The sequence below is a fragment of the Gekko japonicus genome, unplaced genomic scaffold (genome assembly GCF_001447785.1).
Source record: "Gekko japonicus isolate JY-2015 unplaced genomic scaffold, Gekko_japonicus_V1.1 scaffold146, whole genome shotgun sequence".
NCBI lineage: Eukaryota > Metazoa > Chordata > Lepidosauria > Squamata > Gekkonidae > Gekko > Gekko japonicus.
The window spans coordinates 196,867-217,220 of NW_015167533.1; positions in this window are offsets into that span (position 1 = coordinate 196,867).

Here is a 20,354-nt window from a genome sequence, read left to right on the forward strand (position 1 = left end):
TGTGTGTTTTCACATCTGCTGAACCCTTTCTCTTCTTCAGTTTTCCCTTGCTGCAGGTAAATTCTAATCTCCTGTGGGGATGATATACATGGAGTCTTGCTTGCAGTAGTAGAAAAAAGAACTTCAATTCTTGACTTGGAGTAAACGAATCTGCCACTTGTTTGGGTTTTATTATGTGGCATACAGCTTCTCTTAGACTGTGCCTCTTTGAACTGGCAGTGAGGGAACTGCTTCGCCAGCAGAACTAGCTAAAGCCAGGGGATAAATGATGGTTTTATTATTTTAAAAAACCCAAACAGTTCAGGGATAGGGCTACTGTAATGGACACAGAAACCTCCTAATTAGCTCATTCATCAGTCAGAGACATAGTAGATATTATAAATCAGAATTTACATAATGTAGATATAATAAAGTCTTACATCTAAGCTGTAACCATGACAGTATAAAGCTTTTCTTCTTCTTCCTTTTAAGCATAGATTTAGAAAAAAATGATCTGGGTGAATGGAGACATTAAAGTTTACCTTGAGTTCTTTCCCCCCACATCACTCTTCTGTATTCATTTATATTTTCCATTTTATAGCCCACCTTTTGGTCCAAAAAGGTACTGAGGATAGCTCCCACGCATGAAAAACCCTCTAATTCCAATTAATTTGAAATGAGAGCAATAGCTACAGTCACTAAAATCCAAACCATTAGCAGCTACAGACATAAACACACTTACTAGGAGAGTAATGCTCACTGTACTTAGTGGGACTGACTTACAAGTAAACATGAATCAATTAAAAAGAAAAGCCACACCAGGTCTCTTAAAGCACCATATTAGAAACCAATAATGAAGTCTCATCCAATCAGCCCACTGTCCTATAAGCCTTCCAAACATTGTTTTTTTTTTAAAGTCCTGGTTAGCCCCAGGTTCAAACCACCATTGTGTCATGGAACCTCACTGGGTGACCTTGAGCCAGTTACAGATTCTCAGCCTAGCCTCCCTCACAAGGTTGTTGTGAGGACAAACTGGAGGAGAATTACGTAAGCTGCTTTAGGTCCCTGTAGGGGAGAAATGTGGGGTATAAGGGAAGTAAATAAATAATAAATATAGCTGAAGATGCAGGAGCAGGTAAATGGTACATTGGTGGGTAGGTGGGAAGGAAAGAAGGAATCAGGGATAGAAGAAGAAGAGGCGGAGGAGGAGGAGATTGGATTTATACCCCGCCCTTCACTTGGAGTCTCAGAGCAGCTTACAAACTCCTTCCCCTTCCTCTCCCCACAACAGACACCCTGTGAGGTATGTGGGGCTGAGAGAGCTCTGAGAGAACTGTCCTTGAGGGAACACCTCTAACAGAACAATGACAGCTGCAAGTGGAGGAGTGGGGGAATCAAACCTGCTTCTCCCAGATTAGAGTCCGCACGCTTAACCACTACACCAAACTGGCTCTGAGGATATGAGGATTGCCAGGAGGAGGAAAAAGAAAATGGTGTGAGGAGGGGGATGTGGGGAAACTGAGGTGACCTCCACAAGTCTTTGCAGGTTCCCCACAGCACAACTGGTCCCAGGCTGGCCGCTAGCCCCACATAACTGAGCCTGGCCGGGGGTCTGGCACCTATCAGCTGGACCACTGTTTTCCCAAGCAGAGGCTGCCAAGAAAGCGGAGTGAAGGAAGGAGAGCTGAGAACACTGGGCAGACAAAGGGAGATTGGCTGGTGGGTGGTGGGAAGGAGAAGAGAAGAAAGTGGGAATAGGAAAGAGTCTATGGGGTCTTTCAGGGGAGGGAAAGAAGAAATACAGGGTGAGGTGAAAATGAAATGTCCCCTGCATGTCCTTGCGGGTCCCCCCCTTTTTAATATATCTAATTATCAACATGGCCCCATCTGCGGATACTTAAATCCACTGATCAGGGCCATGTAGAGAAAACAAAGATTTTTCTACAAACCGGGGGAGCCATGCAGGATAACATGAAATGTGTTTTTTTAAAAAAAGGTGTGTACATGTCCCCCTAACTTCAGAAGGTAGAGGTACTCGGAGAACCTAAAAAACTTCCAGGCGCTACTCTGATCATATGGAAGAAAGTGGCCCATAAGATTAGCATTATGGGTCAGGCCAATGGAAGTAAACACAGAAAATTTCAGTGACGGAGAGAGGAACCTAAATTTCCCCTTCTTAGATTCTTTAAGCTGTTAAGTATGCAAAAATATGCCATCAGCGGCAGCAAGAATTACTTTCCTCAGGCCCTGAGAGCCTGGTATTAGAATTGGGAATAGATCTCGAGTTCTTTTCATCAGTCCCTCTCAGTAGCTCATGCCGTTTCACTGTTTCACAAGTTAAACATTTTTGCTGCTTTTATTTCACCTCCCAGGGTGTCCCCGACAATTCTCATGTAGCTATATATTTTTTCTGCGGTTCACACTATTTACAGTTAGATGAGTGGAAGTGATGGGCCGGCTAGCATGGGATTCACCAGTTAATCAATCTGGAGATGATTTGGCCAATTGACTTCGGCGGCTATTAAGTTCTGCTTCACACAAAAAAAGAAGAAGCAAAAAAACCCCCAACCAGTATATGCAATTTTAGTTAATTTCCAGAAAAGAGATTGCTTTTTATGGCATTGCTGTGTGGGTGCTAATCAGCACCCAAAGGGAATGAACTTTTCCTGCTGGTTAAAGGAATAAATGTGTGCAATTTTTTAATAGATTGGCGAGCCATACCCCCCCCTTTCTTTCCTTGTGGAATCTCATTTTCGTTTAGTACAGTGCGCAATGCTGCCGTTCACAATACACACACGCTGAGGTGTGGTTTCAAGGTCTTCATGTGTTTAGCAAATATTTCAGACGAAACGATCTGTTCAGCTGTTACCCTGATTGCCAAGATTACAGCATGACAACAAACATTATTTGGAGGATTGGAGATGAAATTACAGCCCACTCGCTCCGGCGTCTGCAGTGAGAAGCAGATGCAGTGTTAATTTTCAAGCTGCAATGTCCATTACGCCAAGCTGTGGAATCGTGGCGCATTAGCTTTGCAGCCAGCTGCCGCTGATGCTTCCACGGAGGAGGTAATAATAAACTCCATTGCTTGCTGGAGAGAGAAATGCCAGAAAAGGGACGGTGGAGTTATTTTTCTGCTTACAATGAATGTTCAGGTGCGTGAAAAGCAGGCTGCAGTATGGGATGGCACCATGTGGGTGCCAGACATTGGGGGTGGAGGGATATCGAACTCGGGGAATTCGGGAAAGATCTATTTACCTGCTGTTGAAGGATAATGACCCAGAGCTTCAGCGGCATCCCTCATTCTTTCCCATATTTCCCCCCAAATTCAGGTTGCTGGATGCAGTAATTTTTTTAAAAAATTGAAAAATAACCCCCCTGTAAAAATAAATAATAAACACCCATCAGAGTGTAAGTAAGCAAAGGAAATAATCAAAATACCCATCAAAATGTAACGACAATAGACTTTGGTCACATTGAAAAGTCCAAAGGTCCAACCACTGAATTTTATAATCAACTTTTCATTTCCCAAAAAATCTCACCTAAACTAGTGGGCCTTACCCCATTTCCTTAATGCTAGGAATGACCGTGCAGGGAGGCTTCCTGATCATTCCATGCTGGCTATTCTCCCAAGAATAGTCTGTTCAGTCAGAGATGCTTTAGGCTGATCCTGCATTGGTCAGGGGGTTGGACTAGATGGTCTGTATGGCCCCTTCCAACTCTATGATTCTATGATTCTATTGCAGAATGGATCTGCGTGCATATTCTTTTCACCCATGTACTGTTGGTGTGTGGCATACGTTTTTGGATGGGCAGGCATTTGGATCAGTGGGACACTGAAGTTGCTGGTGATAGAATGATGTCACTTCCGGCATGATCTGGAAGTGATGTCACCACATGGGGCACCGCTCCAGCATTCTCCTAAAACTCCGGTTTAACCATAGAGTTTTAGATGAATGCTGGGGTGTCTCCTGACACAACAACATTGCGTTTGGGTTGCACTGGGACTGACATCATGGTGTTGATGAAATGCTGATGGCCCCCCATTTCCCCCCATCTCCTAGATGAGCCACCCAGATTTTGAATACTGTGTGGATACTGTATTCATTATTATGGAGACCCTAGCAGTTCGAAAGCAAGAAATTGCAAATAGATAAACAGGTACCGCTTCGGTGGGAAGGCAACAGTGTTCCGTGCCCCTTGGCGTTTAGTCATGCTGGCCACATGACCACAGAAATGTCTTTGGATAGCACTGGCTCTTCGGCTTGGAAACGGCGATGAGCACCACCCCCTACAGTCAGATCTGACTGGCTTTAGAGCAAGGGAAACCTTTACCTTTACCTAAAGTAGCATATGAAAAAAGAAATACAATTTACAATAAATAAAGGCAAAAAGTAACAAATACAATGCACCACATCCTGGTCTAATCCTGGATTTGCTGGCCAGGCTCACTGATAGTCTCAGCCTGTGAGTCATGGCTTAGAGAACTCTTCCTTTTTCAGCAGCTGCTTTCCAGAAATTTTGCAGCAGTGTGCAACCACAACCAGCAGACTGCTTTGAGTAGCGGTACATTTGCTAGAATTCTCTGCAGTACTCTGAAGTGTGCCAGATTTCCAATCAAGAAGAACCCAGGGTCCTTGAAAGAGCAGTTCTTGAAAGAGCGCTCTCAGCCCCACCTACCTCACAGGGTGTCTGTTGTGGGGAGGGGAAGGGAAAGGGGTTTGTAAGCTGCTCTGAGACTCCGAGTGAAGGGCGGAATATAAATCCAATCTCTTCTTCTTCTTTATGCCTGGTGTTGGCCCTCCAGGGCACCTGGTTGGCCATTCTGTGGGACAGGATGCTGAACTAGATGGACCACTGGTCTGATCCAGCAGGGCTCCTCTTATGTTCTTGTGTTCTCAAATCTGGATCACAGAGTCAGTTCTTCAAATTTTAAAAACAGATTTATGAGATTCTGCCCACTATGCATATTTTAATCACATTTGTGGAGCTTCATTGGTTCAGAATTTGAGGTAAAAAAAACCTGGTTCAGACTATTCACATAACCTGCTTGGAAAGTGCAGCTGGTTGAGCTTTTATTTGCTCACCTATGAGTTATTCAGCTCACGATAGAGTTAATACAAAGTCTGTCCGGAAGTTTCAGAGTGCTTTCCAACTGGGCCAAAATCTGCCCCCTTCCCACCCATCCCAGAACAGCTGTTGATGTCTACAGTTGTTCTGTTGCTTGTGCATCCAAACACCGGGGGCCCCCCACCTCAGCTTCAGTCCATTGGCGTTTCTCTCTCGTCTGACTTGCTTATTTAATAAATGCCTCCATTGGAATAGCAGCGGAGCAGCTGAGAGGATGATCAAAGCAAAAACTCCGGATGTATTGAGATCAAATATTCGAGTCCTCTGCGCTTTCCTATTTAAGTGACAAGAGATGCGAGGAAGAATGAAGATTATCAATTGAATCCCCTGAAAGGGGTCTTTCAAGAATGGCGGCTTCTTCCAAGTCCCTCATTGTAAAATAAAGTAAAATAAAACCCAAGAGAAAGTGGGAAAGGCGGAAGGGGGAGGGAGAGGAGGAGGAGGAAAGAGACCAAACAGCGAAGGGAAATCATCAAAACTTTGTAGCTCCCTAAATGACACACACGCCCAATGGTAGATTTGTTTCACTGCCTTTTTATGACGGCGGCTGCAGCTTCTTTGGTGAAGTTAATGAGTATCCAGTTTGCACTGCCTGCTGAGTAATACGAGGTCTTAAAACACGCTGAAAACTGTTTAAAGGCAGCAGCCATTCAAAGGGCTGAGGTTGGTGAAAATAGCATGCTTATATCTCAGGTAGTGGCTTAATCTGGGGGGGGGGGGAAATCACCAGAATTAGGGCTGCCATCTCAGTTGAGCACTCCGTCAATTACATTTGCACAAGGTTTTTCGAAAGATATCCGATGAAAAATAATTCTGCCTTTATCATTAAACAATAAGCATCTCTTATCTGTCTTATCTGTCTCACCCTAACCTGATTGGCCCAGGCTAGCCAGTTCTCAAAAGCTAAGCAGGGTCAGCCCTGGTTAGTACTTGGATGAGAGACCACCAAGGAAGTCCAGGGTTGCCATAAGGTTGCCAGCTCTGGGTTGGGAGATGCCTGGATATTTTGGGGGTGGAGCCTGGGAAGGGCGGTGTTTGAGGAGAGGCAAGACCCGGTGGGGTATAATGCCATAGAATCCACCATCCCAGGCGGCCTTTTGCTCAAGGGGAGCTGATCTTGGTGGTCTTGTGATCAGTTGCAATAGTGGGAGATCTCCAGGTGCCACCGGGAGGGTGGCAACTGTATGTGTAGAAGAAGGCAACGGCAAACCATCTCTATTTGGTGTGGTGGTGAAGTGTGTAGACTCTAATCTGGGAGAACCGGGTTTGATTCCCCACTCCTCCACTTGCAGCTGCTGGATGTCCTTGGGCAAGCCACAGTTCTGACAAGAGCTGTCCTTGGAAGGGCAGTTCTAGAAAGAGCTCTCTCAGCCCCAAGAAGAACCCAGGGTCCTTGAAAGAGCAGTTCTTGAAAGAGCGCTCTCAGCCCCACCTACCTCACAGGGTGTCTGTTGTGGGGAGGGGGAGGGAAAGGAGTTTGTAAGCCACTCTGAGTGAAGGGCGGGGTATGAATCCAATCTCCTCCTCCTCCTCCTCCTCCTCCTCCTCCTCCTCCTCTTCTTCTTCTTCTTCTTCTTCTTCTTCTTCTTCTTCTTCTTCTTCTTTGCCTCTTGCCATGAAAACCCTATGGGGATTGGCTGTGACTTGACTGCACTTTCCACCATCTTGTCTCTCTCTCCAGCATCTGGCATTCTGAGATATACTGCCTCTGTTTCTGGTGGTTTTATTCTTGAGTCTAATGGATCATCACAAAGTCCTTTGCAGATATCTGCAGGGAACATACCCAGCTTTTTCCACACCTGCCTGGGGCGTTTGCAATCGTTTTCCTCTGCAGAGTGTTTCAGGTCTTTGAGGGATGGCAGTGACATCACCACACTGTAGGCCTCCGTTCTGCAGCAGCATTCAAGCTATGAGTGAAGCTCTCCGTGCATTTCATGTACTTGGTGTTAGTTAGGTAGACGAGGGCTCCACTCAAAGGGATTTAAGCCGCACCGAGGACCGGGACCCCTCATATTTTACGGTATAGATTCTGTGTATGTAGTGAAACCGGCAGTCACGGAGGATGAAGACAGGACCGATCCAGAATCTAGGTTAATTTCCCAAGCATTGAGAGGAGACGGATGGCAGGGTCTCAATTAATTACTCTCAGCATTCCACAATTAAGGATGCATCAGTCTCCAATTCTGACATATTTATTTCCTTCACTGTTTCTCCCCCAGAATTGAACCCAAACAAATGGTAACCATACAAACTGAGCTTATTATCCCTGTTTGATCCTTGATTCTGTTAAACATCTTCATTATGCTGTATGATGATTTACTGCTCACCCTCTACGTGTTTGTATGGATTGGTGATTTCCATTTTTGTTTCTGTCTTCATCTTGACTCTGATTGGCCTTTCCTGGCAACTAAATCCCCTCCACCCTCTCTCTTCCTGTATATAATGGTTAAGGAAGTTTTATTTCACTGTGTCTGAAGAAGTGTGCTTGCACACAAAAGCTTATACCTTGAATAAAACTTTGCGGGTTTTAGAGGTGCCTCTGGACTCAAACTTTGTTCTGTTGCTTCAGACCAACACAGCTACCCACCTGAATCTAGGCTAATGTGACACCAGTCAATTTACTTTAGCACAAATCTTGAGAGATTACCCATCTTTAAAGGATGAGTTTGACCATATGCGCAACCCTCTCCCCCAACTGAGTGTCATCGCAGAGTCCCCTCTTAGGGCTAGCCAAGTTGTCAGAGTGCGGCTGTGAGCAACCAAGCACAGTGAAGCTGCCGTGGAAAGTCTGGGGAAGCTGCTGTTGCCATAGCAGCACCCAGAAAAGCTGCCCATCTTGGTAAACTGGATTTGGGAGGAGTCCTGGGAACATCACCAGGGCAACAGTGATGCCGTTTAAGGCTGGTTGGACTGGACAAGGCTAACCTTAGTTGCAGGGCGAGTATGAGTGAGGGGTTTGATCCTGGGAAAGAAGTGGTAACCCTCTCCTAGACTACGCACCTCCAAAGTGGGTAGGACTAGTGTTCCCTCTAAGCTGAGTTAGTGTGAGCTAGCTCACAGTTTTTTTAACCTCTGTCTCACATTTGTTTGTCTTCGCTCAGGAAGGATGGCTCCAGAGCAAACTAATTTATGCAGTAACCAAATCCCTTGCTCACAACTTGAATGGCAGTAGCTCACAAAAAGTAGAATTTTTGCACACAAGAGGCCACAGCTTAGAGGGAGCATTGGGTAGGACCATGGTAGACTTGAAGATATAAAAGGTAAAGGTAAAGGTTCCGTTGCTCGAAAGCCAGTCAAATCCGACTCTAGGGTTGCGGTGCTCATCTCCGTTTCAAAGCCGAAGAGCCAGTGCTGTCCGAAGACATTTCCGTGGTCATGTGGCCGGCATGACTAAACACCAAGGCACACGGAACACTGTTACCTTCCCACCGAAGTGGTACCTATTTATCTACTTGCAATTTCTTGCTTTCGAACTGCTAGGTTGGCAGGAGCTGGAACCAGAGACAGGAGCTCACTCCGTCATGCGGCACCCGGGTCTCGAACTGCTGAACTACTGACCTTCCACAGCCTCCAGTTCAGCGTCTTAACCACTTGAGCCACCGCCGCTCCTTAGTCTTGAAGATATAACCTCCACCAAATGCTTTAAGAGGGCCAGTAAGGGGTAAACCATGCCCTATCTGTAGATCCGGATATTCCATCGTAGGCTGAAGCCACTGTGTGGAGTGCTGTGGCAGGTATGCATTGAATGAGCGCCCAACATCTTTCAGAGCTATTGAATGGGTTTTTGCTATGACAAGCCAGTGAGAAAGGGTGTTGTAGTTGAGGTGCTGGAACGCAGTAGAGAAGACGGTGCAAAAATGCTTGATCATGTAGCTAAATGCACTTAAGAGGCTGAAGGCCAGTGATGTTTTAAATGAGGCTTGAGCCACAGGAAGGCTAAAACTGGTTCCAATGTGTTAATGGCCAGAATCTGTTGATGGCTTTGCGTATAATTGACCCTCTGTCATAACAAGAGGATATGTTTGCCCAGCAAATGAAATGAGTTTGTCATGGGTTGCATTAGAGATGCTTATGAACAAATATGTCTGGTGTCTCTTGGGTAGCTTGTCACTGGTAATTAATGTGTTATGCTAATATTTCTCGAGCTTTTCTTAGAATTTCCATATCTTAATGAGTGACATTTAGTGGAATAGTTTTCAGTCCGCAGTAATCTGGATTTTGATCCATGAGAGTTAAGAAGTAATCAACGTTCAAGCTGTCTTTGTAGTCAAGAAGTTATTGGAAGAAAATATTTTCTGGAAATAGATTTAACGTATATGCCAAAATGAGGCACTTCGTTTTGAAAAGAAATAAAGGCTTTGTTCTTTTTTCCTCTGGGGTTGCCCAGAGACATCTAGAGATGTGTGGTTAGATGTTATCAAAGCACAAACTAGATTTATTTATTAGATGGGATTTTAGAACTAATAATTTTTTTTTAAAAAAAATAATGTTGGTAATATCCAGAAATCTTTGGATCTGACCATTATTGTGGAGGTTAGCAGGAGAGGAGAGAGTTAGGTCTTCCTTCAGGAAGACAAATGTAATGACTACTGGGGAATTACACAGCTTTAGTGGTGCCCATGAAGAAACTGAAATTGTTCAAGATTTTCTATTTCTTGGCTCCATCCTCAACCAAAAGGGAGACTGCAGAGAAGAAGAAGACACCCTTCACTACAGAAAGGTGTCTCAGAGCGGCTTACAAACTCCTTTCCCTTCCCCTCCCCACAACAGACACCCTGTGAGGTAGGTGGGGCTGGGAGAGCTCTTGACAGAAACTGCTCTTTTTTCAAGAACAGCTCTTATCAGAACTACGGCTTGCCCAAGGTCATCTAGTAGCTGCAAGTGGAGAAGTGGGGAATCAAACCCGGTTCTCCCAGATTAGAGTCTGCGCACTTAACCACTACACCAAACAAAGAAGAGGAAGAGGAAGAGGAGGAGGAGGAGGAGGAGGAGGAGATTGGATTTATACCCCGCCCTTTACTCAGAGTCTCAGAGCAGCTTACAAACTCCTTTCGCTTCCCCTCCGCACAACAGTCACCCTATAAGGTAGGTGGGGCTGAGAGAGCTGTTTCCAGAACTGTCCTTGAGAGAACACCTCTGACAGAACTATGACTTGCCCAAGGTCATCCAGCAACTGCAAGTGGAGGAGTGGGAAATCGAACTCGGTTCTCCCAGATTAGAGTCCATGCACTTAAGCACTACACCAAGAAATCAGAAGGAGACTGAGGCTGGGAAGGGCAGCCATAGAAGAGATCCTTAAGTGTAAGGATGTGTTCCTGGTGACCAAGATCAAGTTAATTCATGCCATAGTATTCCCCATTACTATGTATGGGTTTGAAACTTGGACAATGAAGAAAGCTGACAGGAAGAAAGTAGAACAAAAATTGAGTCCAGTGACACCTTTAAAACCAACAAAATTTAATACTGGGTACAAGCTTTCATGTGCATGCACACTTGTTCAGATAGTAGATTCCTTTGAAATGTGGTATTGGAGGAGTGTTTTATAGATACCATGGACCGGATACCATGGACCGCCTTCTCCTTCTCCTCCTTCTATCTGGACTTGAAGTTGCAAGAGACATTTGCATAAACTAGTCTGGTGTGCCTCCCCCCCCCCCCCCATAATCTAACCATGCATCTATGAGGCTTTGAAGCCAGGGAGCCTCTTGTGACCCACTACATTCCTCTAATGATCCTTGCCTTCTAGATAGGCCTGTTCTTTACTTCAAACAATCTTTTGCCTTATTGTCTTTAGTCTGGCAGTGCTGAACTTTACAACAGTTCATGTACTTACAGTACAGAGTAAAATTTCATTCAAAGTTAAAAAAAATAAGATGTGGAGTGCCTAGATGTGTAGATAGAGACGGTGAATAAGAACATAAGAAAATAAGAGACTCCAATGTTGGATCAGGCCAAAGGCCCATCCAGTCCAACACTCTGTGTCACACAGTGGCCAGAAATACCAGTGCCATCAGGAGGTCCAGCAGTGGGGCCAGGACATTAGAAGCCCTCCCACTGTTGACCCCCCCAAGCACCAAGAAGACAGAGCATCACTTGCCCCAGAGCCCCTATCTATACCTTGTAGCTAATAGCCACTGATGGACCTCTGCTCCATATGCTTATCTAATTCCCTTTTGAAGCCGTCCATGCTTGTAGCCGCCACCACCTCCTGTGGCAGTGAATTCCATGTGTTAATCACTCTTTGGGTGAAGAAGTACTTCCTTTTATCCGTTCTAACCCGACCACTCAGCAATTTCATGGAGTGCCCACGAGTTCTTGTATTGTGAGAAAGGGAGAAAAGTACTTCTTTCTCTACCTGCTCTATCCCATGCATAATCTTATAAACCTCAATCATGTCTCCCCTCAGTCGTCGTTTCTCTAAGCTAAAGAGCCCTAAGCACTTTAACCTTTCCTCATTGGGAAAGTGTTCCAACCCTTTTATCATTTGAGTTGTGGCTGGCAGACTTGGCTCCTATCATCACCCTGTTGTCTGGAAATAGGCTGTAATTCCAGGAGATCTGTTGGTCCCACCTGGAGGTTGGCAACCCTAACTGGGAGCCAGCAAGCTATCTGGAACGCTAGACTGGGAGGATGTGGGATCAGATAGCTGTTCTGCCAGGGACCTGCTGAATGGCCTTGGACATTCTACTGTCTTAGCTGTAAAAATGAGAAACTGAAGCCAGGCTAAGTCTCTCTCCTCCAAAGACTTAGGGATGCCAGCCTCGAAGTGGAACCTGGGAATCCCCTGGAATTACAGCTCATTTCCAGACTACAGAGATCAGTTCCCCTGGAGGAAATGGATGCTTTGGAGGGTGGACTCTGTGGCATTGTGCCCCACTGAGGTCCCTGTCCGCTCCAGTCTCTGCCCCCCTCAAGTCTCCAGAGGTTTCTCACCCTGGACCTGGCAACCCTACCCCCTATCCCCTGCTGGTGGCCAGGCAAGACCTGGCAACCCTACCTGGCCAAATTGACATTTTAGCACCATGATGGAAAGAACAGGAAAAATTTACCAGGACAGGAGACAGTCCTCAAGAGACATTCCACATTTCCAGGTGACCGAGGATGGGAAAGGTAAAGGCAAGGTGGAGGTCAAGGTTATCTCACGAAGAGGGAGGAACCAAGACTCTATGCTCCTCAAGTCAATACATTTCATATGGAAGCTTGGTTAGGTCTTATGCAGGGCTTCATTACCCTTTCTAGCCCATTGTTGTAAGAGGCTGTTGTTGCTGTTGTTCAGTCGCACAGTCAAGTATGACTCTTCGCGACCATATGGACCCCATCATGCCAGGTCCTCCAGAGTTTGCTTAATTTCATGTCCATTGCATTGATAACACTGTCTAACCATCTCATCCTCTGCCGTCCCCTTCTTCTTTTTCCTTCAGTCTTTCCCAGCATCAGGGTCATCTCCAGTGAGTGCTCCCTTCTCAATTGGTGGCCAAAGTATTTGAGCTTCAGCTTCAGTATCTGGCCTTCCAGGGAACAGTCAGAGCTGATTTCTTTTATGATTGACTGATTTGATCTTCTTGCAGTCCAAGGGATTCTCAAGAGTCTTCTCCAGCACCATAATTCAAAAGCATCTATTCTTCAGCACTTGGCCTTCCTTATAGTCCAACTCTCGCAGCCGTACTTTACTACTGGAAATAACATAGCTTTGACCATATAGTATTTTGTTGGCAGGGCGATGTCTCTACTTTTTATTATGCTGTCTAGGTTTGCCATCGCTTTCCCAAGGAGCAGGCGTCTTTTAATTTCATGGCTGCAGTCACCGTCTGCAGCTACTTGTAAGAGGCTACTTGATCATTAAGAGGTGGTCTGTATTTCTCGGTAAGCCCCTCCTTTGGCCGGAGTTTGGTGGTGATGCACATACCATTTATTTTCCTGACTTACAGCCCACCTTTCTTGCTGAGACATAAGTTGGATTGCATGACACAAACAGTGTTAATCAGACGACATACGGCATTGAATAAACAATGCAATTGTACTGGGATTACAAAGTGGGCCAAATGATGCGAAAGGAAGAAAAGATCATAAACAATGCAGAAAAAGGGAATTATAAAGGTAAAAGACAATGCAGTGAGAGCAGAATAAGACTTGTAGTAAGTGCTGGAGTAGACTACATCCTAAATCCTTAACTAATTCATATACCAGGGACAAGACCTTTGGAAAAACCCTACACCCCTTTGTAACTTGCTGTCCAAAATTGCCTATTTTGCATTACTTCATAGCTTGTTTATTTATTTGATTTTTATCCCACCCTCCCCACCGGGGCAGACTCAGGGCGGCTTACAAGAGAACCATAGATAAAACAACAATATAAATTAGTATAAATATTAGTATAAAATACACAGTAAGCTATTAAAACCAGATGTTCTTGGATGCATTGAATTTTCCCTCTTTGTACTTACACAGCCAAGGTATTGGGACTGGCATCATCACATTCAGCACCATGGACAGCTACCCCCATGCTTTCCACATCTGTAACCAGCCACCAGCCCATAAATAACGATTACTGCACGCTTCCAGCTCCATTGCACTAATAGCCTGTAAGCTAATACGCCGAGGCTGGAATCATTTGGAAGCGTCGATGCAAGCCCCAACTAAACAGGATGAGAGTTTTAAGCACAGCTGCCTTCTTGCAGTATTCATTTCCATGGGATTTGCACAAGAGACGTTCTCAATGGACTGTGCCCAGCTGATGTGTAAATCAGCAAAGGTTCATAGTGCTATATATCTACTACATCATCAGCCTGACAATTCCATCCCGCTACACCCAGAAAGACAATCTGCACAAGCAAACTGCAGATGTGATCATCCTCATTAATGGAGATTTCAATGAAAGGCTGATTTGGCCAAGTCAGATAACTGGTTGAGGTGGTTTGACCTCCATATGTCTATTTCCCCCCCACACCCTGTTGAAACAAGCAACTCTAAATCAATCCATCATTTTATCATGGCTCTTGCAACTGTTAACTCCAGAGATGTTCCACTTACAATCACCGGGAAGGAGCTGCTGTCAAACTCCTTTTTAAAGCAGTAGCTTTTATAAAGAGCCCTACTAATCTCTCATGGATATAAATATGTGGGACAAGGAAATATCCATGAAGAGAGGGGGTGAGAACAATGTAACAATGTGTGTTAGCGAAGAAGAATCACATTTTTTTTAAAGCAGGAGATAGAAGGAACTGCAAATCAAATACAGACTTGAAAGCCGGATTTTTTTTTCTTTTACTTTAAAAACTGATCCTGTGGCTTCCCTCATTCATTTGCACTAAGTGATTCCCACAGGAAATTTGCTCTGATTACTAGTTTAAAAGATGTTAGCTCTCACCCCCTCCTTTCCTACCACCGGAGCTCCAAAATCAAGCTGCATTCTCTTGGCTTCTTACCTCGTTGCTAATAATAAAGATTTTGCAATCAGCCCCGAGCTGACAGTTGTGTTGAGGGACAGACAGTGCGGATCCCCAGCACCACACACGTGAGAGCTGTTCTTGCCAAACAATAATTCATTGTACCTACATAACACCTTTCATCCAAAATACTTTTAAAGCATCAGTCAATCACTGAGCTGTTGAATAGCCCTGTTAGGTAGCTGGCATGCTATGTGCTTTACAGCTGGGAAAACACAGGCCGAGAAAGAAAGGGGAAGTTACACGGATAGGCAGTGCACCATGTGGAGGGAGATTATGGCAAAAGCTATTGAATCGGTGCTTCGGAGAATGTCGGCTGCTTGCTATGTAACGGGACTCCCAAGAGGGTTTGGGAGTGCTTTGGGGGTCAGGATTGCTCCTCTCTAAACTTTTAGTTTCTCCAGCTGAAAATGCAGAAATAGGTATATCCTAGTAGAGAACCCATTTGGAAGTGCACTTAACAGTCTGCCGCTCCCTCCTCCTAGGGTTTTTTGGGGGGTGGCATTATTGCAGTGTCTCTGTTCAATGCAGAATGACCTCCGGATTATTGTATATTGAGCTTGGGAGTTTGTGACGTGCAGGAAGTGGTGGCGGCCATAAGCATAGACAGCTTCAAGAGGGGATTGGATCAGCATATGGAGGAGAGGTCCATGAGTGGCTCTTAGCTACAAGGTATAGCTGGAACACTCTGTCTGGAGCAGTGATGCTCTATCTTCTTGGTGCTTGGGGGTCAACAGTGGGAGGGCTTATGGAGTTCTGGCGTCACTGGTCAACCTCCTGATGGCACCTGGGTTTTGGCCACTGTGTGACACAGAGTGTTGGACTGGTTGGGCCATTGGCCTGATCCAACATGGCTTCTCTTATGTTCTTATGTGAAAAGTAATGGTGAAGAGACTGGGTTGCAAACCAGTATGGTGTAGTGGTTAGAGTGCCAGACTAGAGGTGGTTCCACATAGGTCAAAAGTAGCTCAGTCACCATCATTTGCATGCACAGTTATAACAGGTTGTAGACAATCTGCTGTTCTCCCACTCTTGCCCTGTCATGGCCCCATTTTGTTTTGGGTTTTTCCACCCTAGGAGCTCTTTGGATGCAATTTCTGTGGCGTGTAGACGGTCTTTGCATTGCTGTTTCGTCATGTCCTCAGGATGATGCCTGCTTCAGTGCATCAGAAAATGGTTCTGGTTGTCAGCCTCCAAACTGCTTGCTGAGATTGCCCTTTAAAAAAAAATCTTTAACATTGCTGCTGTTGTACCATTTCCTGCTTTTAGGCATCGTTTCTGTGTGTGAGGCCTGGTGAGGGGGGCACCAAGCTAAGGCTTTTCCTGATGGCCCAAGGAAGTCTTGGATCTCCTTGACATTTGGGGAAATGAGGAATTTAAGCATTGGAGCAGTGATATGCTGTCATTATTTAATAGCCCTAATTGGCTCAAACACGGGGTGGGGGAACTGGCGATGGCATACCTCAGTGAACAACAGCAAAAAAATGGAAGTGGATTCAAGATCATAACATAACCAGCCTTCTGTGTGGATGGCACAAAAGGGAAGTGAATGGTTTCAGCAATGCAATGTCCACCAACATGTGGATCCTGTACTCTAATTCTGGATGCAGCTTATGATGGAACAGCGACTACTTGGTTGCATAGAATGGCTTCACTGTGGAACCACCCTTGGACTGGAAAAATCTGGGGTTCAAATTCCAATTCAGTGATGAAGAAAGGTTGGGCCGGTCACTTTGTCTGAACATAACCTTCCTCTCAAGCTCGTAATGAACACAAAATGGGGGCAAGGAGGACCATGGAGCCATGACAAGATGGTAGAGAGCCAGTTTGGTGTAGTGGTTAGGAGTGCGGACTCTAATCTGGGAGAACCGGGTTTGAGTCCCCACTCCTCCTTATGCAGCCAGCTGATGTGACCTTGGGTCAGTTACAAGTTCTTTCAGAGATATTATCTCATGAGCAGTTCTTGAGAGAGCTCTCTCAGCTCTACCTACCTCACAGGGTGTCTGTTGTGGGGAGAGAAAGGGAAGGAGATTGTCAGCCACTTTGAAACTCCTTCAGGTAGTGAAGGGCATGGTATAAATCCAATCTCCTCCTCCTCCTCCTCCTAGCAACACACACACAGAGTTGTGTGCGTTGGTAAAACATAACCCCTGGACTGTTCAGTCTTTTACAATGTAGAGGAGGAAACCACAAATAAAGGGAATGCTGCAGCAAGCTGTATAAGGCAGAGCTTTCCGTCCCCAATCTAGAAATGAAAATGGCCCAATTCCCTATGCATTTGTTCCAGTTCAGGAAGAGCAAGTGATTCAGAACTCCAAAATCCAGGGAGAATTTTGAAAGCACCTTTCGTGTGTGTTTTTTTTTTTAAAATGTGTTACTCACCCACACCATTGCATAACAGCAGTAGAGAGAAGGAGAATATTACTAAGTGATATATCCAAGAGTCTTCTTTATTAACACTTTGTAAGGACACGGCCGAGTGCCTCCTCATCTCTCCCAGTCTTATTAGCCCTGTCTGCACAACCCAACACTGTGGAGTATAAATAGCCCCTTATCTCGTCTGGCATCTGAGTTTGGGGCAGCCTGCATTTCCCTTGCCTGGCTAATGGTCTGACGTCTCCGGTATTGCTTGTACATCTCCTCTCAGCTTCTGATTTATCAGCAAACGATTGACAGGGGATCTCTGAGAAGACATCTTTTATTTTCTTCCATTCCTCCCGTGTTATAAATATTTCTTAGAGGCTCCATTGTATAGACAGCTGGCTGTCCTTGAGACCAGGTGCCCACACATTGGTGGAGGAGGAGATGACAAGGGAGGAGACGAGGCTCAGAAACATGATTTGTCAGGAACACCACCGCTCATGGCTTCTGGGACTTACGGCTACCTCTTCGGTATGCCCATGCACAGTTGGTGTTAGGTAAGAACAAGCAGGGAACCTTCAAGGATGTACAGTGCATCTCATTTCCCTCTCCCCTTTTATGTTCTCTCTCCCTTCCCTGGAAGTCCCCATAGCATCTCCCCTTTTCATGCTTCCTTCTCTCCTTCCCATTACAGCCAACCTGTCTTTATCTGACCCCACCCCCAATATCTTCAGCTTTCCATTCATCCCACCCCCTGGCAGCCTCTCCCCAGGAAAACTCTGGCCTAGTTGTGTGGGTAGTGAGTTTCCAGTGGTCACCACTGGGTCTTTCCCCAGCAAGTCCTCCTCCATCGGGGAAATGTCATGGGAGTGGGACAGGACCTTTGCAGGACTGTTTTGACCTAAAAGTGCTCTCCCCTGGGGTTTTGCTTTACAGAAACCAAGGCGTAGAAGGCTCAACACCATTGTTGTTGTTGCCTAGCAGCCTCCAAAATGGCCACTGAAGACTCAGTACACATTCTTGATTTTTTTAAGTGACAGGTGTTGTTGTTTAATTTTGGGAACTTTTAATCCCCCAATGTATGTATGTTTAGATTTCAGATTTTTCTACAAACCTAGGACTTCCTTCAGCTTTGTAGAGAAATCTCCTGTATCTGTCCCTAGCTCCATTTTGAGGATCTATTGATCCATACTTTCTGGACCCAATCCAGAATTAGATATATGATGCAAATTTCACTGCAAATACATGCGCCAGTAGAACTTAACCATGCTTGAATGTGAGAGGTAGACATGAGCTGGTTGCCCAGACTGTGTGGTCTGGCATCCCCAAAACTTGAATGTCTGCTGAACAGGTTATATCGTCGTCCCCCATCAGGCACATACAAAAATGCTACCGTCCAAAGAGATCAGCAGCCATTAATATTGCTACAGACTACTTAGGTGAACACTGAACTGCAGGGTTGTTTTTTTTACAGTGTCCGTTTATAACAAATGTATATGTTTTGTGACTGATTTAACTGTCTGTTGAAACTATTTACTGTCAAACGGTGCAACAGCACAGCAAGGAAGGAACAGAACTCAAGTGGTCTGTGTTGGAATGTGTTTGCGTGAAAAAGTGGCTGTGCTGCACCATGAGGAAGGAATGCAGTCAAGCCGCCATTGGGACAGCCTTGAAGTTGTCGAGAGACAGTCCACCGAGACCTCAGCTCCCTGTTTACAACTGGTGAACAGGACAAGAGCTGAGCCAGTGAATATTAGAACATGCCTGGTGTTTGGTGGAAGCTGAAGTCATATTGGAGGGAGAGCAGATAGATCAAGATGGGTAACCATGTTAGTCTGTCTGTAGCAGTAGAAAGGGGCTGCGGTGGCTCAGAGGGTAAGACGCTGAGCTGCAGACTGGAAGGTCTGTAGTTCAGCAGTTCGAGAACTGAGTGCCACGTGACAGAGATCCCGGTCACATGAGCGGGATGATCCGCTGCCGAAGGGAGGCAAATTAGAGCCGGAGCAAAAAGAACCGCGGGAACGCGATCCGACGTGCCCCCGCGGCTCCGTGGTCCCTGCTTCGGCAGCCGATCACACTGTTGTGCAGCAAACCGGCAGTAGCACGGTTGTGCACATGCGTGGGACGGGGAACGGCGCTGGGTGCGACGGGCTACCAGCGCTTCCCCGACCAGACGCCTTCCGTTGCCGCGCATCATCTGGAAGGTAGTGCTCTGTTGCTACTACCTTTTTGATTTTGTGGGCCGATTGTGGGCCGAAGGGACGGATCGGGCATGGGTGTGCACTGCTTCCCAGATGTTGCGGTGTGATCATACCCACTTGATGTGCCCCCGATCGGTGCCTCTTGCGGGGCAAATCCTCCCGTGTGACCGGGGCCAGAGTGAGCTCCCGTCTCTGGACCCAGCTCCTGCCAACCTAGCAGTGAAATTGCAAGTACATAAATAGGTACCACTTCGATGGGAAGGTAACAGCGTTCCATGCACGTCAGCGTTTAGTCATGCCGGCCACATGACCATGGAAACATCTCCGGACAGCGTTGGCTCTTTGGCTTGGAAATGGAGATGAGCACCGCCCCCTAGAGTCAGGTTCAACTAGCTTTCGAGCAAGGGAAACCTTCACCTTTTTAGCAGTAGGAAAGAGCAAGAGTCCAGTAGCACCTTAAAGACTAACAAAATATGTGGCAGGGTAGGAGCTTTCATGAGCCATTGCTCACTTCTTCAGATACAGCTAGAAAGGGAAAAGCAGTCTGTGCATGTCTTTATTTAAAAAATGCCCCCCCTCTAAGCGTCTACCAACAGTGGTCAGAAGGCAAGATCTCTTAGGCCCTTTTTCGTCATCAGAAGAGCTAGCTTCAGTTCCAGTAGCACCTTAAAGACCAACAAGATTTTCAAGGAATGCATTTTCATGAGTCAACACTCCCTTTGTCAGATACCTGACAAAGGGAGCTGTGACTCTTGAAGGCTCATACCCTGAAAACCTTGGTCTCTAAGGTCCTACTGGACTCAAAACTAACCATTCTACTGCAGACCAACTAGGGTTGCCAAATGGGGCCGGGGGGCGGGGAATCCCCCGCTTTGGAGGCCGGATTTCCGCCCCAGCAGAATTGGGCCCTGGTGGGAACTCTGCCCCTGAAGCTGCGTCCCCCCCGACGATCTGGGCGACGCCCCCAACGTGAGCACGTAGCTTTGCGCGCACGTCCGCCGAGAACTCCCGGAGCCCGGCGAGGCTCCCCCGCTCCGAGGGGTAAGTAGACTTGGCAACCCTAAGACCAACATGACTACCCTCTGAAACCTCTGTGTGTGGGTGTGTGTGGAGTGCATTGCTGTCACCCCCACAATTTTTGCAGAATTTGACATAATTCCAGAGAAGCAGCTGCATTAAAGGGAAAAAAAAAAACCCACTTGTTTTGTCTGTTACCGGGAGAGCAGCGCTCTGCATT